We start from the raw sequence: 20,208 nt of genomic DNA, 5'->3' as shown, positions 1-20,208 counted from the left end.
GTCATCTACAGATCATCCAGAGTTTCTGGAAAAGTCTTCCCTGCGGCAATCTTTTGCTACGTCTCCACAGTGGGAGTCGGTTGTAGGCCTTGGTGCGGCCCAAGTGGCAAACCATTTCTGATCATCTCTTCTTGGCCAAATGGCTCAAGATCAAGCGTAGTGTCTGTTCTTATTAGTTTAATATCTGATACGTCCCCTATTTGGGGACCATATATTAAATGGATTTTTGGAACAGGGAGCTGGAAATGGAGCTTGCTTTGTCACACGGAACCTTCACGGGGATGGAGGGTGTGGTTATGCAGATTCAAAACGCGTTGCGCACAGCTTGAACACATGCACACCGCAGAACTGTCATCAACAGAGCATCCAGAGTTTCTGGAAATGTCTTCCCTGCGGCAATCTTTTGCTACGTCTCCACAGTGGGTGTCGGTTGTAGGCCTTGGTGCGGCCCAAGTGGCAAACCATTTCTGATCAACTCTTCTCGGCCAAATGGCTCAAGATCAAGTGTAGTGTCTGTTCTTATTAGTTTAACATCTGATACGTCCCCTATTTGGGGACCATATATTAAATGGATTTTTGGAACAGGGAGCTGGAAATGGAGCTTGCTTTGTCGCACGGAACCTTCACGGGGATGCAGGGTGTGGTTATGCAGATTCAAAACGCGTTGCGCACAGCTTGAACACATGCACACCGCAGAACTGTCATCGATAGAGCATCCAGAGTTTCTGGAAATGTCTTCCCTGCGGCGATCTTTTGCTACGTCTCCACAGTGGATGTCGGTTGTAGGCCTTGGTGCGGCCCAAGTGGCAAACCATTTCTGATCATCTCTTCTCGGCCAAATGGCTCAAGATCAAGCGTAGTGTCTGTTCTTATTAGTTTAATATCTGATGCGTCCCCTATTTGGGGACCATATATTAAATGGATTTTTGGAACAGGGAGCTGGAAATGGAGCTTGCTTTGTCACACGGAACCTTCACGGGGATGGAGGGTGTGGTTAGGCAGATTCAAAATGCGTTGCGCACAGCTTGAACACATGCACACCGCAGAACTGTCGTCGACAGAGCATCCAGAGTTTCTGGAAATGTCTTCCCTGCGGCAATCTTTTGCTACGTCTCCACAGTTGGTGTCGGTTGTAGGCCTTGGTGCGGCCCAAGTGGCAAACCATTTCTGATCATCTCTTCTCGGCCAAATGGCTCAAGATCAAGCGTAGTGTCTGTTCTTATTAGTTTAATACCTGATACGTCCCCTATTTGGGGACCATATATTAAATGGATTTTTGGAACAGGGAGCTGGAAATGGAGCTTGCTTTGTCGCACGCAACCTTCACGGGGATGGAGGGTGTGGTTATGCAGATTCAAAACGCGTTGCGCACAGCTTGAACACATGCACACCGCAGAACTGTCATCGATAGAGCATCCAGAGTTTCTGGAAATGTCTTCCCTGCGGCGATCTTTTGCTACATCTCCACAGTGGATGTCGGTTGTAGGCCTTGGTGCGGCCCAAGTGGCAAACCATTTCTGATCATCTCTTCTCGGCCAAATGGCTCAAGATCAAGCGTAGTGTCTGTTCTTATTAGTTTAATATCTGATACGTCCCCTATTTGGGGACCATATATTAAATGGATTTTTGGAACAGGGAGCTGGAAATGGAGCTTGATCTGTCACACGGAACCTTCACGGGGATGGAGGGTGTGGTTATGCAGATTCAAAACGCGTTGCGCACAGCTTGAACACATGCACACCGCAGAACTGTCATCGACAGAGCATCCAGAGTTTCTGGAAATGTCTTCCCTGCGGCAATCTTTTGCTACGTCTCCACAGTGGGTGTCGGTTGTAGGCCTTGGTGCGGCCCAAGTGGCAAACCATTTCTGATCAACTTTTCTCGGCCAAATGGCTCAAGATCAAGTGTAGTGTCTGTCCTTATTAGTTTAATATCTGATACGTCCCCTATTTGGGGACCATATATTAAATGGATTTTTGGAACAGGGAGCTGGAAATGGAGCTTGCTTTGTCGCACGGAACCTTCACGGGGATGGAGGGTGTGGTTATGCAGATTCAAAACGCGTTGCTCAGAGCTTGAACACATGCACACCGCAGAACTGTCATCGACAGAGCATCCAGAGTTTCTGGAAATGTCTTCCCTGCGGCAATCTTTTGCTACGTCTCCACAGTGGGTGTCGGTTGTAGGCCTTGGTGCGGCCCAAGTGGCAAACCATTTCTGATCATCTCTTCTCTGCCAAATGGCTCAAGATCAAGCGTAGTGTCTGTTCTTATTAGTTTAATATCTGATACGTCCCCTATTTGGGGACCATATATTAAATGGATTTTTGGAACAGGGAGCTGGAAATGGAGCTTGCTTTGTCACACGGAACCTTCACGGGGATGGAGGGTGTGGTTATGCAGATTCAAAACGCGTTGCGCACAGCTTGAACACATGCACACCGCAGAACTGTCATCGACAGAGCATCCAGAGTTTCTGGAAATGTCTTCCCTGCGGCAATCTTTTGCTACGTCTCCACAGTGGGTGTCGGTTGTAGGCCTTGGTGCGGCCCAAGTGGCAAACCATTTCTGATCATCTCTTCTCGGCCAAATGGCTCAAGATCAAGCGTAGTGTCTGTTCTTATTAGTTTAATATCTGTTACGTCCCCTATTTGGGGACCATATATTAAATGGATTTTTGGAACAGGGAGCTGGAAATGGAGCTTGCTTTGTCACACGGAACCTTCACGGGGATGGAGGGTGTGGTTATGCAGATTCAAAACGCGTTGCGCACAGCTTGAACACATGCACACCGCAGAACTGTCATCAACAGAGCATCCAGAGTTTCTGGAAATGTCTTCCCTGCGGCAATCTTTTGCTACGTCTTAACAGTGGGTGTCGGTTGTAGGCCTTGGTGCGGCCCAAGTGGCAAACCATTTCTGATCATCTCTTCTCGGCCAAATGGATCAAGATCAAGCGTAGTGTCTGTTCTTATTAGTTTAATATCTGATACGTCCCCTATTTGGGGACCATATATTAAATGGATTTTTGGAACAGGGAGCTGGAAATGGAGCTTGCTTTGTCACACGGAACCTTCACGGGGATGGAGGGTGTGGTTATGCAGATTCAAAACGCGTTGCGCACAGCTTGAACACATGCACACCGCAGAACTGTCATCGACAGAGCATCCAGAGTTTCTGGAAATGTCTTCCCTGCGGCAATCTTTTGCTACGTCTCCACAGTGGGTGTCGGTTGTAGGCCTTGGTGCGGCCCAAGTGGCAAACCATTTCTGATCATCTCTTCTCGGCCAAATGGCTCAAGATCAAGCGTAGTGTCTGTTCTTATTAGTTTAATATCTGATACGTCCCCTATTTGGGGACCATATATTAAATGGATTTTTGGAACAGGGAGCTGGAAATGGAGCTTGCTTTGTCGCACGGAACCTTCACGGGGGTGGAGGGTGTGGTTATGCAGATTCAAAATGCGTTTCGCACAGCTTGAACACATGCACACCGCAGAACTGTCATCGACAGATCATCCAGAGTTTCTGGAAATGTCTTCCCTGCGGCAATCTTTTGCTACGTCTCCACAGTGGGTGTCGGTTGTAGGCCTTGGTGCGGCCCATTTGGCAAACCATTTCTGATCATCTCTTCTCGGCCAAATGGCTCAAGATCAAGCGTAGTGTCTGTTCTTATTAGTTTAATATCTGATACGTCCCCTATTTGGGGACCATATATTAAATGGATTTTTGGAACAGGGAGCTGGAAATGGAGCTTGCTTTGTCGCACGGAACCTTCACGGGGGTGGAGGGTGTGGTTATGCAGATTCAAAACGCGTTGCTCAGAGCTTGAACACATGCACACCGCAGAACTGTCATCGACAGAGCATCCAGAGTTTCTGGAAATGTCTTCCCTGCGGCAATCTTTTGCTACGTCTCCACAGTGGGTGTCGGTTGTAGGCCTTGGTGCGGCCCAAGTGGCAAACCATTTCTGATCATCTCTTCTCTGCCAAATGGCTCAAGATCAAGCGTAGTGTCTGTTCTTATTAGTTTAATATCTGATACGTCCCCTATTTGGGGACCATATATTAAATGGATTTTTGGAACAGGGAGCTGGAAATGGAGCTTGCTTTGTCACACGGAACCTTTACGGGGATGGAGGGTGTGGTTATGCAGATTCAAAACGCGTTGCGCACAGCTTGAACACATGCACACCGCAGAACTGTCATCGACAGAGCATCCAGAGTTTCTGGAAATGTCTTCCCTGCGGCAATCTTTTGCTACGTCTCCACAGTTGGTGTCGGTTGTAGGCCTTGGTGCGGCCCAAGTGGCAAACCATTTCTGATCATCTCTTCTCGGCCAAATGGCTCAAGATCAAGCGTAGTGTCTGTTCTTATTAGTTTAATATCTGATACGTCCCCTATTTGGGGACCATATATTAAATGGATTTTTGGAACAGGGAGCTGGAAATGGAGCTTGCTTTGTCACACGGAACCTTCACGGGGATGGAGGGTGTGGTTATGCAGATTCAAAATGCGTTGCGCACAGCTTGAACACATGCACACCGCAGAACTGTCATCGACAGAGCATCCAGAGTTTCTGGAAATGTCTTCCCAGCGGCAACCTTTTGCTACGTCTCCACAGTGGGTGTCGGTTGTAGGCCTTGGTGCGGCCCAAGTGGCAAACCATTTCTGATCATCTCTTCTCGGCCAAATGGCTCAAGATCAAGCGTAGTGTCTGTTCTTATTAGTTTAATATCTGATACGTCCCCTATTTGGGGACCATACATTAAATGGATTTTTGGAACAGGGAGCTGGAAATGGAGCTTGCTTTGTCACATGGAACCTTCACGGGGATGAAGGGTGTGGTTATGCAGATTCAAAACGCGTTGCGCACAGCTTGAACACATGCACACCGCAGAACTGTCATCGACAGAGCATCCAGAGTTTCTGGAAATGTCTTCCCTGCGGCAATCTTTTGCTACGTCTCCACAGTGGGTGTCGGTTGTAGGCCTTGGTGCGGCCCAAGTGGCAAACCATTTCTGATCATCTCTTCTCGGCCAAATGGCTCAAGATCAAGTGTAGTGTCTGTTCTTATTAGTTTAATATCTGATACGTCCCCTATTTGGGGACCATATATTAAATGGATTTTTGGAACAGGGAGCTGGAAATGGAGCTTGCTTTGTCGCACGGAACCTTCACAGGGATGGAGGGTGTGGTTATGCAGATTCAAAACGCGTTGCGCACAGCTTGAACACATGCACACCGCAGAACTGTCATCGATAGAGCATCCAGAGTTTCTGGAAATGTCTTCCCTGCGGCAATCTTTTGCTACGTCTCACAGTGGATGTCGGTTGTAGGCCTTGGTGCGGCCCAAGTGGCAAACCATTTCTGATCATCTCTTCTCGGCCAAATGGCTCAAGATCAAGCGTAGTGTCTGTTCTTATTAGTTTAATATCTGATACGTCCCCTATTTGGGGACCATATATTAAATGGATTTTTGGAACAGGGAGCTGGAAATGGAGCTTGCTTTGTCACACGGAACCTTCACGGGGATGGAGGGTGTGGTTATGCAGATTCAAAACGCGTTGCGCACAGCTTGAACACATGCACACCGCAGAACTGTCATCGACAGAGCATCCAGAGTTTCTGGAAATGTCTTCCCTGCGGCAATCTTTTGCTACGTCTCCACAGTTGGTGTCGGTTGTAGGCCTTGGTGCGGCCCAAGTGGCACACCATTTCTGATCATCTCTTCTCGGCCAAATGGCTCAAGATCAAGCGTAGTGTCTGTTCTTATTAGTTTAATATCTGATACGTCCCCTATTTGGGGACCATATATTAAATGGATTTTTGGAACAGGGAGCTGGAAATGGAGCTTGCTTTGTCACACGGAACCTTCACGGGGATGGAGGGTGTGGTTATGCAGATTCAAAACGCGTTGCGCACAGCTTGAACACATGCACACCGCAGAACTGTCGTCGACAGAGCATCCAGAGTTTCTGGAAATGTCTTCCCTGCGGCAATCTTTTGCTACGTCTCCACAGTGGGTGTCGGTTGTAGGCCTTGGTGCGGCCCAAGTGGCAAACCATTTCTGATCATCTCTTCTCGGCCAAATGGCTCAAGATCAAGCGTAGTGTCTGTTCTTATTAGTTTAATATCTGTTACGTCCCCTATTTGGGGACCATATATTAAATGGATTTTTGGAACAGGGAGCTGGAAATGGAGCTTGCTTTGTCACACGGAACCTTCACGGGGATGGAGGGTGTGGTTATGCAGATTCAAAACGCGTTGCGCACAGCTTGAACACATGCACACCGCAGAACTGTCATCGACAGAGCATCCAGAGTTTCTGGAAATGTCTTCCCTGCGGCAATCTTTTGCTACGTCTTAACAGTGGGTGTCGGTTGTAGGCCTTGGTGCGGCCCAAGTGGCAAACCATTTCTGATCATCTCTTCTCGGCCAAATGGATCAAGATCAAGCGTAGTGTCTGTTATTAGTTTAATATCTGATACGTCCCCTATTTGGGGACCATATATTACATGGATTTTTGGAACAGGGAGCTGGAAATGGAGCTTGCTTTGTCACACGGAACCTTCACGGGGATGGAGGGTGTGGTTATGCAGATTCAAAACGCGTTGCGCACAGCTTGAACACATGCACACCGCAGAACTGTCATCGACAGAGCATCCAGAGTTTCTGGAAATGTCTTCCCTGCGGCAATCTTTTGCTACGTCTCCACAGTGGGTGTCGGTTGTAGGCCTTGGTGCGGCCCAAGTGGCAAACCATTTCTGATCATCTCTTCTCGGCCAAATGGCTCAAGATCAAGCGTAGTGTCTGTTCTTATTAGTTTAATATCTGATACGTCCCCTATTTGGGGACCATATATTAAATGGATTTTTGGAACAGGGAGCTGGAAATGGAGCTTGCTTTGTCACACGGAACCATCACGGGGATGGAGGGTGTGGTTATGCAGATTCAAAACGCGTTGCGCACAGCTTGAACACATGCACACCGCAGAACTGTCATCGACAGAGCATCCAGAGTTTCTGGAAATGTCTTCCCTGCGGCAATCTTTTGCTACGTCTCCACAGTGGGTGTCGGTTGTAGGCCTTGGTGCGGCCCAAGTGGCAAATCATTTCTGATCATCTCTTCTCGGCCAAATGGCTCAAGATCAAGCATAGTGTCTGTTCTTATTAGTTTAATATCTGATACGTCCCCTATTTGGGGACCATATATTAAATGGATTTTTGGAACAGGGAGCTGGAAATGGAGCTTGCTTTGTCGCACGGAACCATCACGGGGGTGGAGGGTGTGGTTATGCAGATTCAAAACGCGTTGCGCACAGCTTGAACACATGCACACCGCAGAACTGTCATCGACAGATCATCCAGAGTTTCTGGAAATGTCTTCCCTGCGGCAATCTTTTGCTACGTCTCCACAGTGGGTGTCGGCTGTAGGCCTTGGTGCGGCCCAAGTGGCAAACCATTTCTGATCATCTCTTCTCGGCCAAATGGCTCAAGATCAAGTGTAGTGTCTGTTCTTATTAGTTTAATATCTGATACGTCCCCTATTTGGGGACCATATATTAAATGGATTTTTGGAACAGGCAGCTGGAAATGGAGCTTGCTTTGTCGCACGGAACCTTCACGGGGATGGAGGGTGTGGTTATGCAGATTCAAAACGCGTTGCGCACAGCTTGAACACATGCACACCGCAGAACTGTCATCGATAGAGCATCCAGAGTTTCTGGAAATGTCTTCCCTGCGGCAATCTTTTGCTACGTCTCACAGTGGATGTCGGTTGTAGGCCTTGGTGCAGCCCAAGTGGCAAACCATTTCTGATCATCTCTTCTCGGCCAAATGGCTCAAGATCAAGCGTAGTGTCTGTTCTTATTAGTTTAATATCTGATACGTCCCCTATTTGGGGACCATATATTAAATGGATTTTTGGAACAGGGAGCTGGAAATGGAGCTTGCTTTGTCGCACGGAACCATCACGGGGGTGGAGGGTGTGGTTATGCAGATTCAAAACGCGTTTCACACAGCTTGAACACATGCACACCGCAGAACTGTCATCGACAGATCATCCAGAGTTTCTGGAAATGTCTTCCCTGCGGCAATCTTTTGCTATGTCTCCACAGTGGGTGTCGGTTGTAGGCCTTGGTGCGGCCCAAGTGGCAAACCATTTCTGATCATCTCTTCTCTGCCAAATGGCTCAAGATCAAGCGTAGTGTCTGTTCTTATTAGTTTAATATCTGATACGTCCCCTATTTGGGGACCATATATTAAATGGATTTTTGGAACAGGGAGCTGGAAATGGAGCTTGCTTTGTCACACGGAACCTTCACGGGGATGGAGGGTGTGGTTATGCAGATTCAAAACGCGTTGCGCACAGCTTGAACACATGCACACCGCAGAACTGTCATCAACAGAGCATCCAGAGTTTCTGGAAATGTCTTCCCTGCGGCAATCTTTTGCTACGTCTTAACAGTGGGTGTCGGTTGTAGGCCTTGGTGCGGCCCAAGTGGCAAACCATTTCTGATCATCTCTTCTCGGCCAAATGGATCAAGATCAAGCGTAGTGTCTGTTCTTATTAGTTTAATATCTGATACGTCCCCTATTTGGGGACCATATATTAAATGGATTTTTGGAACAGGGAGCTGGAAATGGAGCTTGCTTTGTCACACGGAACCTTCACGGGGATGGAGGGTGTGGTTATGCAGATTCAAAACGCGTTGCGCACAGCTTGAACACATGCACACCGCAGAACTGTCATCGACAGAGCATCCAGAGTTTCTGGAAATGTCTTCCCTGCGGCAATCTTTTGCTACGTCTCCACAGTGGGTGTCGGTTGTAGGCCTTGGTGCGGCCCAAGTGGCAAACCATTTCTGATCATCTCTTCTCGGCCAAATGGCTCAAGATCAAGCGTAGTGTCTGTTCTTATTAGTTTAATATCTGATACGTCCCCTATTTGGGGACCATATATTAAATGGATTTTTGGAACAGGGAGCTGGAAATGGAGCTTGCTTTGTCGCACGGAACCTTCACGGGGGTGGAGGGTGTGGTTATGCAGATTCAAAATGCGTTTCGCACAGCTTGAACACATGCACACCGCAGAACTGTCATCGACAGATCATCCAGAGTTTCTGGAAATGTCTTCCCTGCGGCAATCTTTTGCTACGTCTCCACAGTGGGTGTCGGTTGTAGGCCTTGGTGCGGCCCAAGTGGCAAACCATTTCTGATCATCTCTTCTCGGCCAAATGGCTCAAGATCAAGCGTAGTGTCTGTTCTTATTAGTTTAATATCTGATACGTCCCCTATTTGGGGACCATATATTAAATGGATTTTTGGAACAGGGAGCTGGAAATGGAGCTTGCTTTGTCACACGGAACCTTCACGGGGATGGAGGGTGTGGTTATGCAGATTCAAAACGCGTTGCGCACAGCTTGAACACATGCACACCGCAGAACTGTCATCAACAGAGCATCCAGAGTTTCTGGAAATGTCTTCCCTGCGGCAATCTTTTGCTACGTCTCCACAGTGGGTGTCGGTTGTAGGCCTTGGTGCGGCCCAAGTGGCAAACCATTTCTGATCAACTCTTCTCGGCCAAATGGCTCAAGATCAAGTGTAGTGTCTGTTCTTATTAGTTTAACATCTGATACGTCCCCTATTTGGGGACCATATATTAAATGGATTTTTGGAACAGGGAGCTGGAAATGGAGCTTGCTTTGTCGCACGGAACCTTCACGGGGATGCAGGGTGTGGTTATGCAGATTCAAAACGCGTTGCGCACAGCTTGAACACATGCACACCGCAGAACTGTCATCGATAGAGCATCCAGAGTTTCTGGAAATGTCTTCCCTGCGGCGATCTTTTGCTACGTCTCCACAGTGGATGTCGGTTGTAGGCCTTGGTGCGGCCCAAGTGGCAAACCATTTCTGATCATCTCTTCTCGGCCAAATGGCTCAAGATCAAGCGTAGTGTCTGTTCTTATTAGTTTAATATCTGATGCGTCCCCTATTTGGGGACCATATATTAAATGGATTTTTGGAACAGGGAGCTGGAAATGGAGCTTGCTTTGTCACACGGAACCTTCACGGGGATGGAGGGTGTGGTTAGGCAGATTCAAAATGCGTTGCGCACAGCTTGAACACATGCACACCGCAGAACTGTCGTCGACAGAGCATCCAGAGTTTCTGGAAATGTCTTCCCTGCGGCAATCTTTTGCTACGTCTCCACAGTTGGTGTCGGTTGTAGGCCTTGGTGCGGCCCAAGTGGCAAACCATTTCTGATCATCTCTTCTCGGCCAAATGGCTCAAGATCAAGCGTAGTGTCTGTTCTTATTAGTTTAATACCTGATACGTCCCCTATTTGGGGACCATATATTAAATGGATTTTTGGAACAGGGAGCTGGAAATGGAGCTTGCTTTGTCGCACGCAACCTTCACGGGGATGGAGGGTGTGGTTATGCAGATTCAAAACGCGTTGCGCACAGCTTGAACACATGCACACCGCAGAACTGTCATCGATAGAGCATCCAGAGTTTCTGGAAATGTCTTCCCTGCGGCGATCTTTTGCTACATCTCCACAGTGGATGTCGGTTGTAGGCCTTGGTGCGGCCCAAGTGGCAAACCATTTCTGATCATCTCTTCTCGGCCAAATGGCTCAAGATCAAGCGTAGTGTCTGTTCTTATTAGTTTAATATCTGATACGTCCCCTATTTGGGGACCATATATTAAATGGATTTTTGGAACAGGGAGCTGGAAATGGAGCTTGATCTGTCACACGGAACCTTCACGGGGATGGAGGGTGTGGTTATGCAGATTCAAAACGCGTTGCGCACAGCTTGAACACATGCACACCGCAGAACTGTCATCGACAGAGCATCCAGAGTTTCTGGAAATGTCTTCCCTGCGGCAATCTTTTGCTACGTCTCCACAGTGGGTGTCGGTTGTAGGCCTTGGTGCGGCCCAAGTGGCAAACCATTTCTGATCAACTCTTCTCGGCCAAACGGCTCAAGATCAAGTGTAGTGTCTGTCCTTATTAGTTTAATATCTGATACGTCCCCTATTTGGGGACCATATATTAAATGGATTTTTGGAACAGGGAGCTGGAAATGGAGCTTGCTTTGTCGCACGGAACCTTCACGGGGATGGAGGGTGTGGTTATGCAGATTCAAAACGCGTTGCTCAGAGCTTGAACACATGCACACCGCAGAACTGTCATCGACAGAGCATCCAGAGTTTCTGGAAATGTCTTCCCTGCGGCAATCTTTTGCTACGTCTCCACAGTGGGTGTCGGTTGTAGGCCTTGGTGCGGCCCAAGTGGCAAACCATTTCTGATCATCTCTTCTCTGCCAAATGGCTCAAGATCAAGCGTAGTGTCTGTTCTTATTAGTTTAATATCTGATACGTCCCCTATTTGGGGACCATATATTAAATGGATTTTTGGAACAGGGAGCTGGAAATGGAGCTTGCTTTGTCACACGGAACCTTCACGGGGATGGAGGGTGTGGTTATGCAGATTCAAAACGCGTTGCGCACAGCTTGAACACATGCACACCGCAGAACTGTCATCGACAGAGCATCCAGAGTTTCTGGAAATGTCTTCCCTGCGGCAATCTTTTGCTACGTCTCCACAGTGGGTGTCGGTTGTAGGCCTTGGTGCGGCCCAAGTGGCAAACCATTTCTGATCATCTCTTCTCGGCCAAATGGCTCAAGATCAAGCGTAGTGTCTGTTCTTATTAGTTTAATATCTGTTACGTCCCCTATTTGGGGACCATATATTAAATGGATTTTTGGAACAGGGAGCTGGAAATGGAGCTTGCTTTGTCACACGGAACCTTCACGGGGATGGAGGGTGTGGTTATGCAGATTCAAAACGCGTTGCGCACAGCTTGAACACATGCACACCGCAGAACTGTCATCAACAGAGCATCCAGAGTTTCTGGAAATGTCTTCCCTGTCGCAATCTTTTGCTACGTCTTAACAGTGGGTGTCGGTTGTAGGCCTTGGTGCGGCCCAAGTGGCAAACCATTTCTGATCATCTCTTCTCGGCCAAATGGATCAAGATCAAGCGTAGTGTCTGTTCTTATTAGTTTAATATCTGATACGTCCCCTATTTGGGGACCATATATTAAATGGATTTTTGGAACAGGGAGCTGGAAATGGAGCTTGCTTTGTCACACGGAACCTTCACGGGGATGGAGGGTGTGGTTATGCAGATTCAAAACGCGTTGCGCACAGCTTGAACACATGCACACCGCAGAACTGTCATCGACAGAGCATCCAGAGTTTCTGGAAATGTCTTCCCTGCGGCAATCTTTTGCTACGTCTCCACAGTGGGTGTCGGTTGTAGGCCTTGGTGCGGCCCAAGTGGCAAACCATTTCTGATCATCTCTTCTCGGCCAAATGGCTCAAGATCAAGCGTAGTGTCTGTTCTTATTAGTTTAATATCTGATACGTCCCCTATTTGGGGACCATATATTAAATGGATTTTTGGAACAGGGAGCTGGAAATGGAGCTTGCTTTGTCGCACGGAACCTTCACGGGGGTGGAGGGTGTGGTTATGCAGATTCAAAATGCGTTTCGCACAGCTTGAACACATGCACACCGCAGAACTGTCATCGACAGATCATCCAGAGTTTCTGGAAATGTCTTCCCTGCGGCAATCTTTTGCTACGTCTCCACAGTGGGTGTCGGTTGTAGGCCTTGGTGCGGCCCAAGTGGCAAACCATTTCTGATCATCTCTTCTCGGCCAAATGGCTCAAGATCAAGCGTAGTGTCTGTTCTTATTAGTTTAATATCTGATACGTCCCCTATTTGGGGACCATATATTAAATGGATTTTTGGAACAGGGAGCTGGAAATGGAGCTTGCTTTGTCACACGGAACCTTCACGGGGATGGAGGGTGTGGTTATGCAGATTCAAAACGCGTTGCGCACAGCTTGAACACATGCACACCGCAGAACTGTCATCAACAGAGCATCCAGAGTTTCTGGAAATGTCTTCCCTGCGGCAATCTTTTGCTACGTCTCCACAGTGGGTGTCGGTTGTAGGCCTTGGTGCGGCCCAAGTGGCAAACCATTTCTGATCAACTCTTCTCGGCCAAATGGCTCAAGATCAAGTGTAGTGTCTGTTCTTATTAGTTTAATATCTGATACGTCCCCTATTTGGGGACCATATATTAAATGGATTTTTGGAACAGGGAGCTGGAAATGGAGCTTGCTTTGTCGCACGGAACCTTCACGGGGATGGAGGGTGTGGTTATGCAGATTCAAAACTCGTTGCGCACAGCTTGAACACATGCACACTGCAGAACTGTCATCGATAGAGCATCCAGAGTTTCTGGAAATGTCTTCCCTGCGGCGATCTTTTGCTACGTCTCCACAGTGGATGTCGGTTGTAGGCCTTGGTGCGGCCCAAGTGGCAAACCATTTCTGATCATCTCTTCTCGGCCAAATGGCTCAAGATCAAGCGTAGTGTCTGTTCTTATTAGTTTAATATCTGATGCGTCCCCTATTTGGGGACCATATATTAAATGGATTTTTGGAACAGGGAGCTGGAAATGGAGCTTGCTTTGTCACACGGAACCTTCACGGGGATGGAGGGTGTGGTTAGGCAGATTCAAAATGCGTTGCGCACAGCTTGAACACATGCACACCGCAGAACTGTCGTCGACAGAGCATCCAGAGTTTCTGGAAATGTCTTCCCTGCGGCAATCTTTTGCTACGTCTCCACAGTTGGTGTCGGTTGTAGGCCTTGGTGCGGCCCAAGTGGCAAACCATTTCTGATCATCTCTTCTCGGCCAAATGGCTCAAGATCAAGCGTAGTGTCTGTTCTTATTAGTTTAATACCTGATACGTCCCCTATTTGGGGACCATATATTAAATGGATTTTTGGAACAGGGAGCTGGAAATGGAGATTGCTTTGTCGCACGCAACCTTCACGGGGATGGAGGGTGTGGTTATGCAGATTCAAAACGCGTTGCGCACAGCTTGAACACATGCACACCGCAGAACTGTCATCGATAGAGCATCCAGAGTTTCTGGAAATGTCTTCCCTGCGGCGATCTTTTGCTACATCTCCACAGTGGATGTCGGTTGTAGGCCTTGGTGCGGCCCAAGTGGCAAACCATTTCTGATCATCTCTTCTCGGCCAAATGGCTCAAGATCAAGCGTAGTGTCTGTTCTTATTAGTTTAATATCTGATACGTCCCCTATTTGGGGACCATATATTAAATGGATTTTTGGAACAGGGAGCTGGAAATGGAGCTTGATCTGTCACACGGAACCTTCACGGGGATGGAGGGTGTGGTTATGCAGATTCAAAACGCGTTGCGCACAGCTTGAACACATGCACACCGCAGAACTGTCGTCGACAGAGCATCCAGAGTTTCTGGAAATGTCTTCCCTTTGGCAATCTTTTGCTACGTCTCCACAGTGGGTGTCGGTTGTAGGCCTTGGTGCGGCCCAAGTGGCAAACCATTTCTGATCATCTCTTCTCGGCCAAATGGCTCAAGATCAAGCGTAGTGCCTGTTCTTATTAGTTTAATATCTGATACGTCCCCTATTTGGGGACCATATATTAAATGGATTTTTGGAACAGGGAGCTGGAAATGGAGCTTGCTTTGTCACACGGAACCTTCATGGGGATGGAGGGTGTGGTTATGCAGATTCAAAACGCGTTGCGCACAGCTTGAACACATGCACACCGCAGAACTGTCATCGATAGAGCATCCAGAGTTTCTGGAAATGTCTTCCCTGCGGCAATCTTTTGCTACATCTCCACAGTGGGTGTCGGTTGTAGGCCTTGGTGCGGCCCAAGTGGCAAACCATTTCTGATCATCTCTTCTCGGCCAAATGGCTCAAGATCAAGCGTAGTGTCTGTTCTTATTAGTTTAATATCTGATACGTCCCCTATTTGGGGACCATATATTAAATGGATTTTTGGAACAGGGAGCTGGAAATGGAGCTTGCTTTGTCACACTTAACCTTCACAGGGATGGAGGGTGTGGTTATGCAGATTCAAAACGCGTTGCGCACAGCTTGAACACATGCACACCGCAGAACTGTCATCGATAGAGCATCCAGAGTTTCTGGAAATGTCTTCCCTGCGGCAATCTTTTGCTACATCTCCACAGTGGGTGTCGGTTGTAGGTCTTGGTGCGGCCCAAGTTGCAAACCATTTCTGATCATCTCTTCTCGGCCAAATGGCTCAAGATCAAGCGTAGTGCCTGTTCTTATTAGTTTAATATCTAATACGTCCCCTATTTGGGGACCATATATTAAATGGATTTTTGGAACAGGGAGCTGGAAATGGAGCTTGCTTTGTCACACGGAACCTTCATGGGGATGGAGGGTGTGGTTATGCAGATTCAAAACACGTTGCGCACAGCTTGAACACATGCACACCGCAGAACTGTCATCGACAGAGCATCCAGAGTTTCTGGAAATGTCTTCCCTGCGGCAATCTTTTGCTACGTCTCCACAGTTGGTGTCGGTTGTAGGCCTTGGTGCGGCCCGTGGCAAACCATTTCTGATCATCTCTTCTCGGCCAAATGGCTCAAGATCAAGCGTAGTGTCTGTTCTTATTAGTTTAATATCTGATTGGTCCCCTATTTGGGGACCATATATTAAATGGATTTTTGGAACAGGGAGCTGGAAATGGAGCTTGCTTTGTCACACTTAACCTTCACAGGGATGGAGGGTGTGGTTATGCAGATTCAAAACGCGTTGCGCACAGCTTGAACACATGCACACTGCAGAACTGTCATCGATAGAGCATCCAGAGTTTCTGGAAATGTCTTCCCTGCGGCGATCTTTTGCTACATCTCCACAGTGGATGTCGGTTGTAGGCCTTGGTGCGGCCCAAGTGGCAAACCATTTCTGATCATCTCTTCTCGGCCAAATGGCTCAAGATCAAGCGTAGTGTCTGTTCTTATTAGTTTAATATCTGATACGTCCCCTATTTGGGGACCATATATTAAATGGATTTTTGGAACAGGGAGCTGGAAATGGAGCTTGATCTGTCACACGGAACCTTCACGGGGATGGAGGGTGTGGTTATGCAGATTCAAAACGGGTTGCGCACAGCTTGAACACATGCACACCGCAGAACTGTCGTCGACAGAGCATCCAGAGTTTCTGGAAATGTCTTCCCTGCGGCAATCTTTTGCTACGTCTCCACAGTGGGTGTCGGTTGTAGGCCTTGGTGCGGCCCAAGTGGCAAACCATTTCTGATCATCTCTTCTCGGCCAAATGGCTCAAGATCAAGCGTAGTGTCTGTTCTTATTAGTTTAATATCTGATTGGTCCCCTATTTGGGGACCATATATTAAATGGATTTTTGGAACAGGGAGCTGGAAATGGAGCTTGCTTTGTCACACTTAACCTTCACAGGGATGGAGGGTGTGGTTATGCAGATTCAAAACACGTTGCGCACAGCTTGAACACATGCACACCGCAGAACTGTCATCGATAGAGCATCCAGAGTTTCTGGAAATGTCTTCCCTGCGGCAATCTTTTGCTACATCTCCACAGTGGGTGTCGGTTGTAGGCCTTGGTGCGGCCCAAGTGGCAAACCATTTCTGATCATCTCTTCTCGGCCAAATGGCTCAAGATCAAGCGTAGTGCCTGTTCTTATTAGTTTAATATCTGATACGTCCCCTATTTGGGGACCATATATTAAATGGATTTTTGGAACAGGGAGCTGGAAATGGAGCTTGCTTTGTCACACGGAACCTTCATGGGGATGGAGGGTGTGGTTATGCAGATTCAAAACGCGTTGCGCACAGCTTGAACACATGCACACCGCAGAACTGTCATCGACAGAGCATCCAGAGTTTCTGGAAATGTCTTCCCTGCGGCAATCTTTTGCTACGTCCCCACAGTGGGTGTCGGTTGTAGGCCTTGGTGCGGCCCGTGGCAAACCATTTCTGATCATCTCTTCTCGGCCAAATGGCTCAAGATCAAGCGTAGTGTCTGTTCTTATTAGTTTAATATCTGATACGTCCCCTATTTGGGGACCATATATTAAATGGATTTTTGGAACAGGGAGCTGGAAATGGAGCTTGCTTTGTCACACGGAACCTTCACGGGGATGGAGGGTGTGGTTATGCAGATTCAAAATGCGTTGAGCACAGCTTGAACACATGCACACCGCAGAGCTGTCATCGACAGAGCATCCAGAGTTTCTGGAAATGTCTTCCCTGCGGCAATCTTTTGCTACGTCTCCACAGTGGGTGTCGGTTGTAGGCCTTGGTGCGGCCCAAGTGGCAAACCATTTCTGATCATCTCTTCTCAGCCTTTTGGCTAAGATCTATCAGGTTTACCTGTGCGATCTGGTCGAGTTAGGTGCCCTCGGTACCCTCTCTCTTGGCCTGGGGGGATCGTTCCTCTTCGGAGGGACTTCACCCCCCTGCTGCTATTGGGAGAGAGGATTAGTCCGTGGGCAACGAGAAGGGATCCCCTAAAGGCTTGTGCCTTTTCTTTTTCTTAGAGTTGGTGTGGATTTCCTTGTGGAGGATGCCGGCTTTGCTATCTTATGCATCGGGGGAATCCCGGATGAAGAATACCGTGAGGATTGAAGTTCATGAAAGTGCTCGGAAGGAGAAGAACCTGTCTTTCGTTTGCCATAAGGTCTTGCTTGGAGTCTTGGAGTTCGAGAGGAGTGACATCTTCTGTTTCCAGGACAATGAATTTAAAGGAACCTACACCATCACCTTTAAGACCCAGGGATGCTGTCAACAACTGGTGCAAAAGGTAAATGAAAAGTCTGACATGGATGAACTTGATGACTTAACCTTTTGTCTCCTATTTGCCTATGATGAAATCCCTGTGGTGGTTCACTTCCCCAATCCCTATGTGGACGTAGATGACATCGCCACCTACTTAAAGCGGTACTGTTATGAGCTACGATACCAAGGAGAGGTGATGAACAGAGTTGGTTTCTGGTGTGGGAAAAGGAGGTTCTTAGTTCGTCTGAAGAGAGACCCTAATGGTTTAGGAGGAATGTTACACCCCCATCAACTTTTGTTATCGGTAAGAGCAGGGGGTATCTGTTCTATCCTGGAATGCCAATGTCATGCAGGAACTGTGGAAAGATGGGACATACACAGGCATCCTGCAAAGACAGAAAGGTAGACCGCTGCAATAACTGTAGTGGTTATGGGCACCAAATGAAGGACTGTCCTTTGGACAGAAGGTGCAATCTCTGCGGTGATAATGGACATATGTTCCGGAACTGCCCCAATAGAGCAAAGACTTATGCCGAGGCTGCTGGGTCCTCTGTAGGGGCTGGGAGAGCCCAAGACCCCAGTACCTCCTCTCATGTGTTTCCTATTCGTCCTTTAGCCCCTTCTGATGGGCGGGCTGTGGAGTCGGAGGTTCGGGAGTCGAGGCTGCGAGGTCCTGCCGCTCTTGCAGCGGAGGCCAAAACACCTGGCCATGTCCATGAGTCTGTTGGGTTGGAGCAGGGTGCCCCCAGTATGTTGGCGCTGGGGGGCCCTGCTGTGAAGGCCCCAGACATCCATCGGGAGTCGAGCCAGCAGAACGCTGTGTGTTTTTTTTCAGGTGACGTCGTGGAGGAGAGAGGTCACGTCACAGTGGCTGAAGAGGATTGCACCAGTGACCTGCCTGAGCCTAGTGGGAAGAAGATTCGGACAGAGGTTATCCCAGAGGTCGCTCCAGAGTCGCCTGATGTCACCCTGGAAGAAGGAGAGTTCTGGTTGGGAAAGACAACGTACCCAGTCTCGTCCTCGGACCCTTGCAACATCATTTCTTTTGACTCCCCGTCACCCGGAATCCTGGAGGAAGTTATGGGTCAAAATCTGGAAGAGGACAATATGATTACGGATACTTTCCCACAGTGACTTAAATGCCATTTATAAAATGTGTCTCACTAAACGTGAGGTCTTTAAAGAGTCTTGTCCGCAGGGCTGCTCTTTTTCATTATCTAGAGACAGTAGATTTCGATATATGTCTATTACAGGAATGTGGCCTACAGCATGCGATACGGTACGAAGAATTAAAAAAGGACTGGAAGTTGGGCCCGTCAGTATGGTCTGGCTCAAATATTAACAAATCTGCTGGAGTAGGTTTGCTCTGCTGTGGCAATAATATTGTCATTTCTTCTGTTACGGAGATTGAGCCAGGCAGGGCAATATTAGTACATGCACACATAAATGGCTTCAACTTCCGTGTAATTAATGTGTATGCATCTCCTGATAAGCAGGAGCGTGTCCAGTTATTTGAGTTATTGCCTGTGTTCTGTGTTGGGTCTTCTCCTCTCCTGGTAGGTGGGGACTTTAATTGCCTCTGTGTGAACGAGCGCCGAGATGGAGGAGACCCGCTCCGTAAACTGGATAAGTCTTGTTATATGCTCAAAAACATCCAGGCTTTTTAAATTGTGCGATGCCTGGAGGTCGCTTTCGCTGACGGACCCAGGTTTTACATGGTCCGGTCGGGGAGTGGCCTCCAGGATCGATTTTATGTTTTTATCTGTAGATTTTAAGCCGGTAACGTTTGATCTTATGTCTAATTTATTTTCCGATCATAAAATTTTAAAATTACAGCTTGAGTACCAAGGAGAGCAGAGAATAAATAAAGGACTGTGGCGTTTGGGGACGCATCTGCTGCAGGATCCTCAGATAAGGTCGGATTTTTGTGTAGCCTACCAAAAGTGGAGACAGCATAGGCCTCCTTATATAAAGATGTTGTCTTGGTGGGAAGATATTAAAAATAAAATTGGGCTTTTTTTCATTGTGGCAGGTAGGAAGAAGGCAAGGCAGAAAAAATGTTTTTATTCTAATTTAAATACTGAGCAGCAAACACTTTATAAATTTAAAGAAATAGGTCTTGAAGTAGATACTGATATTGCTAGCCTAAAGACGCAGATACACACAGTCTTAGAGCAAAAGGGGAGAGAAATAATTTTTAATTCAAGAGTGCAGCAATTAGAAGAAGATGAAAAATGTACCCGCTTCTTTTTTAAAAAAGCAATGGAGAGAAAGGAGATCATTACCTGCCTTGATGGAGAGTCCACTATAGAAGGGATGAAAAAAGTAGCAACTGATTTTTACCAACTTCTTTTTAGTGAGAAAAATATAGATCTTTCTTTTTTACGTGATGCTCTTAATATTTTAGATGTCAAGCTTTGTCAGTCAGATCAGGATTTTTTAGCTCGGGATTTTAGCCTAGAAGAACTTTTTAGCGTTTTTAAGAGTTTTTCAAGAGGC

General features: G+C 47.6%; 49 pseudogenes; all 49 read left to right on the top strand.

Annotated features, from left to right (window-relative positions):
• The first annotated feature begins 123 nt into the window (after window positions 1–123).
• Window positions 124–297, top strand: LOC143795622 (U2 spliceosomal RNA; annotated as a pseudogene).
• A 176-nt stretch (window positions 298–473) lies between these two features.
• On the top strand, window positions 474–625 carry LOC143794776 (U2 spliceosomal RNA; annotated as a pseudogene).
• A 198-nt stretch (window positions 626–823) lies between these two features.
• LOC143796509 (U2 spliceosomal RNA) lies at window positions 824–997 on the top strand (annotated as a pseudogene).
• Window positions 998–1,173: 176 nt separating this feature from the next.
• LOC143794886 (U2 spliceosomal RNA) lies at window positions 1,174–1,345 on the top strand (annotated as a pseudogene).
• A 178-nt stretch (window positions 1,346–1,523) lies between these two features.
• Window positions 1,524–1,675, top strand: LOC143796600 (U2 spliceosomal RNA; annotated as a pseudogene).
• A 198-nt stretch (window positions 1,676–1,873) lies between these two features.
• On the top strand, window positions 1,874–2,047 carry LOC143796264 (U2 spliceosomal RNA; annotated as a pseudogene).
• A 176-nt stretch (window positions 2,048–2,223) lies between these two features.
• LOC143795847 (U2 spliceosomal RNA) lies at window positions 2,224–2,397 on the top strand (annotated as a pseudogene).
• A 176-nt stretch (window positions 2,398–2,573) lies between these two features.
• LOC143796681 (U2 spliceosomal RNA) lies at window positions 2,574–2,747 on the top strand (annotated as a pseudogene).
• A 176-nt stretch (window positions 2,748–2,923) lies between these two features.
• On the top strand, window positions 2,924–3,097 carry LOC143797060 (U2 spliceosomal RNA; annotated as a pseudogene).
• Window positions 3,098–3,273: 176 nt separating this feature from the next.
• LOC143794249 (U2 spliceosomal RNA) lies at window positions 3,274–3,447 on the top strand (annotated as a pseudogene).
• Window positions 3,448–3,623: 176 nt separating this feature from the next.
• Window positions 3,624–3,797, top strand: LOC143794266 (U2 spliceosomal RNA; annotated as a pseudogene).
• Window positions 3,798–3,973: 176 nt separating this feature from the next.
• Window positions 3,974–4,125, top strand: LOC143795768 (U2 spliceosomal RNA; annotated as a pseudogene).
• Window positions 4,126–4,323: 198 nt separating this feature from the next.
• Window positions 4,324–4,497, top strand: LOC143794984 (U2 spliceosomal RNA; annotated as a pseudogene).
• A 176-nt stretch (window positions 4,498–4,673) lies between these two features.
• LOC143796187 (U2 spliceosomal RNA) lies at window positions 4,674–4,825 on the top strand (annotated as a pseudogene).
• A 198-nt stretch (window positions 4,826–5,023) lies between these two features.
• Window positions 5,024–5,197, top strand: LOC143801408 (U2 spliceosomal RNA; annotated as a pseudogene).
• Window positions 5,198–5,372: 175 nt separating this feature from the next.
• LOC143794983 (U2 spliceosomal RNA) lies at window positions 5,373–5,546 on the top strand (annotated as a pseudogene).
• Window positions 5,547–5,722: 176 nt separating this feature from the next.
• On the top strand, window positions 5,723–5,896 carry LOC143794982 (U2 spliceosomal RNA; annotated as a pseudogene).
• Window positions 5,897–6,072: 176 nt separating this feature from the next.
• Window positions 6,073–6,246, top strand: LOC143796680 (U2 spliceosomal RNA; annotated as a pseudogene).
• Window positions 6,247–6,422: 176 nt separating this feature from the next.
• On the top strand, window positions 6,423–6,593 carry LOC143797375 (U2 spliceosomal RNA; annotated as a pseudogene).
• A 176-nt stretch (window positions 6,594–6,769) lies between these two features.
• On the top strand, window positions 6,770–6,944 carry LOC143795546 (U2 spliceosomal RNA; annotated as a pseudogene).
• Window positions 6,945–7,119: 175 nt separating this feature from the next.
• Window positions 7,120–7,294, top strand: LOC143796528 (U2 spliceosomal RNA; annotated as a pseudogene).
• A 175-nt stretch (window positions 7,295–7,469) lies between these two features.
• Window positions 7,470–7,621, top strand: LOC143801611 (U2 spliceosomal RNA; annotated as a pseudogene).
• A 197-nt stretch (window positions 7,622–7,818) lies between these two features.
• On the top strand, window positions 7,819–8,030 carry LOC143794612 (U2 spliceosomal RNA; annotated as a pseudogene).
• A 138-nt stretch (window positions 8,031–8,168) lies between these two features.
• LOC143795845 (U2 spliceosomal RNA) lies at window positions 8,169–8,342 on the top strand (annotated as a pseudogene).
• A 176-nt stretch (window positions 8,343–8,518) lies between these two features.
• LOC143797059 (U2 spliceosomal RNA) lies at window positions 8,519–8,692 on the top strand (annotated as a pseudogene).
• A 176-nt stretch (window positions 8,693–8,868) lies between these two features.
• On the top strand, window positions 8,869–9,042 carry LOC143794247 (U2 spliceosomal RNA; annotated as a pseudogene).
• Window positions 9,043–9,218: 176 nt separating this feature from the next.
• Window positions 9,219–9,392, top strand: LOC143794981 (U2 spliceosomal RNA; annotated as a pseudogene).
• A 176-nt stretch (window positions 9,393–9,568) lies between these two features.
• On the top strand, window positions 9,569–9,720 carry LOC143794775 (U2 spliceosomal RNA; annotated as a pseudogene).
• A 198-nt stretch (window positions 9,721–9,918) lies between these two features.
• LOC143796507 (U2 spliceosomal RNA) lies at window positions 9,919–10,092 on the top strand (annotated as a pseudogene).
• Window positions 10,093–10,268: 176 nt separating this feature from the next.
• LOC143794885 (U2 spliceosomal RNA) lies at window positions 10,269–10,440 on the top strand (annotated as a pseudogene).
• Window positions 10,441–10,618: 178 nt separating this feature from the next.
• LOC143796599 (U2 spliceosomal RNA) lies at window positions 10,619–10,770 on the top strand (annotated as a pseudogene).
• A 198-nt stretch (window positions 10,771–10,968) lies between these two features.
• Window positions 10,969–11,142, top strand: LOC143796582 (U2 spliceosomal RNA; annotated as a pseudogene).
• A 176-nt stretch (window positions 11,143–11,318) lies between these two features.
• On the top strand, window positions 11,319–11,492 carry LOC143795844 (U2 spliceosomal RNA; annotated as a pseudogene).
• A 176-nt stretch (window positions 11,493–11,668) lies between these two features.
• On the top strand, window positions 11,669–11,842 carry LOC143796679 (U2 spliceosomal RNA; annotated as a pseudogene).
• A 176-nt stretch (window positions 11,843–12,018) lies between these two features.
• LOC143797058 (U2 spliceosomal RNA) lies at window positions 12,019–12,192 on the top strand (annotated as a pseudogene).
• A 176-nt stretch (window positions 12,193–12,368) lies between these two features.
• On the top strand, window positions 12,369–12,542 carry LOC143794246 (U2 spliceosomal RNA; annotated as a pseudogene).
• A 176-nt stretch (window positions 12,543–12,718) lies between these two features.
• On the top strand, window positions 12,719–12,892 carry LOC143794980 (U2 spliceosomal RNA; annotated as a pseudogene).
• Window positions 12,893–13,068: 176 nt separating this feature from the next.
• Window positions 13,069–13,242, top strand: LOC143794218 (U2 spliceosomal RNA; annotated as a pseudogene).
• Window positions 13,243–13,418: 176 nt separating this feature from the next.
• Window positions 13,419–13,592, top strand: LOC143796506 (U2 spliceosomal RNA; annotated as a pseudogene).
• Window positions 13,593–13,768: 176 nt separating this feature from the next.
• On the top strand, window positions 13,769–13,940 carry LOC143796998 (U2 spliceosomal RNA; annotated as a pseudogene).
• A 178-nt stretch (window positions 13,941–14,118) lies between these two features.
• LOC143796598 (U2 spliceosomal RNA) lies at window positions 14,119–14,270 on the top strand (annotated as a pseudogene).
• Window positions 14,271–14,468: 198 nt separating this feature from the next.
• On the top strand, window positions 14,469–14,642 carry LOC143796165 (U2 spliceosomal RNA; annotated as a pseudogene).
• A 176-nt stretch (window positions 14,643–14,818) lies between these two features.
• LOC143794187 (U2 spliceosomal RNA) lies at window positions 14,819–14,992 on the top strand (annotated as a pseudogene).
• A 176-nt stretch (window positions 14,993–15,168) lies between these two features.
• On the top strand, window positions 15,169–15,342 carry LOC143795884 (U2 spliceosomal RNA; annotated as a pseudogene).
• A 174-nt stretch (window positions 15,343–15,516) lies between these two features.
• Window positions 15,517–15,690, top strand: LOC143796252 (U2 spliceosomal RNA; annotated as a pseudogene).
• A 176-nt stretch (window positions 15,691–15,866) lies between these two features.
• Window positions 15,867–16,018, top strand: LOC143796614 (U2 spliceosomal RNA; annotated as a pseudogene).
• A 198-nt stretch (window positions 16,019–16,216) lies between these two features.
• On the top strand, window positions 16,217–16,390 carry LOC143796250 (U2 spliceosomal RNA; annotated as a pseudogene).
• Window positions 16,391–16,566: 176 nt separating this feature from the next.
• On the top strand, window positions 16,567–16,740 carry LOC143796164 (U2 spliceosomal RNA; annotated as a pseudogene).
• Window positions 16,741–16,914: 174 nt separating this feature from the next.
• On the top strand, window positions 16,915–17,088 carry LOC143794979 (U2 spliceosomal RNA; annotated as a pseudogene).
• Window positions 17,089–20,208: the final 3,120 nt, after the last annotated feature.

Source organism: Ranitomeya variabilis, chromosome 1 (assembly GCF_051348905.1).
Source record: "Ranitomeya variabilis isolate aRanVar5 chromosome 1, aRanVar5.hap1, whole genome shotgun sequence".
Classification (NCBI taxonomy): Eukaryota; Metazoa; Chordata; class Amphibia; order Anura; family Dendrobatidae; genus Ranitomeya; species Ranitomeya variabilis.
Note: the sequence above shows the minus strand (reverse complement) of the source record. Positions and strands in the feature narration are given on the sequence as shown.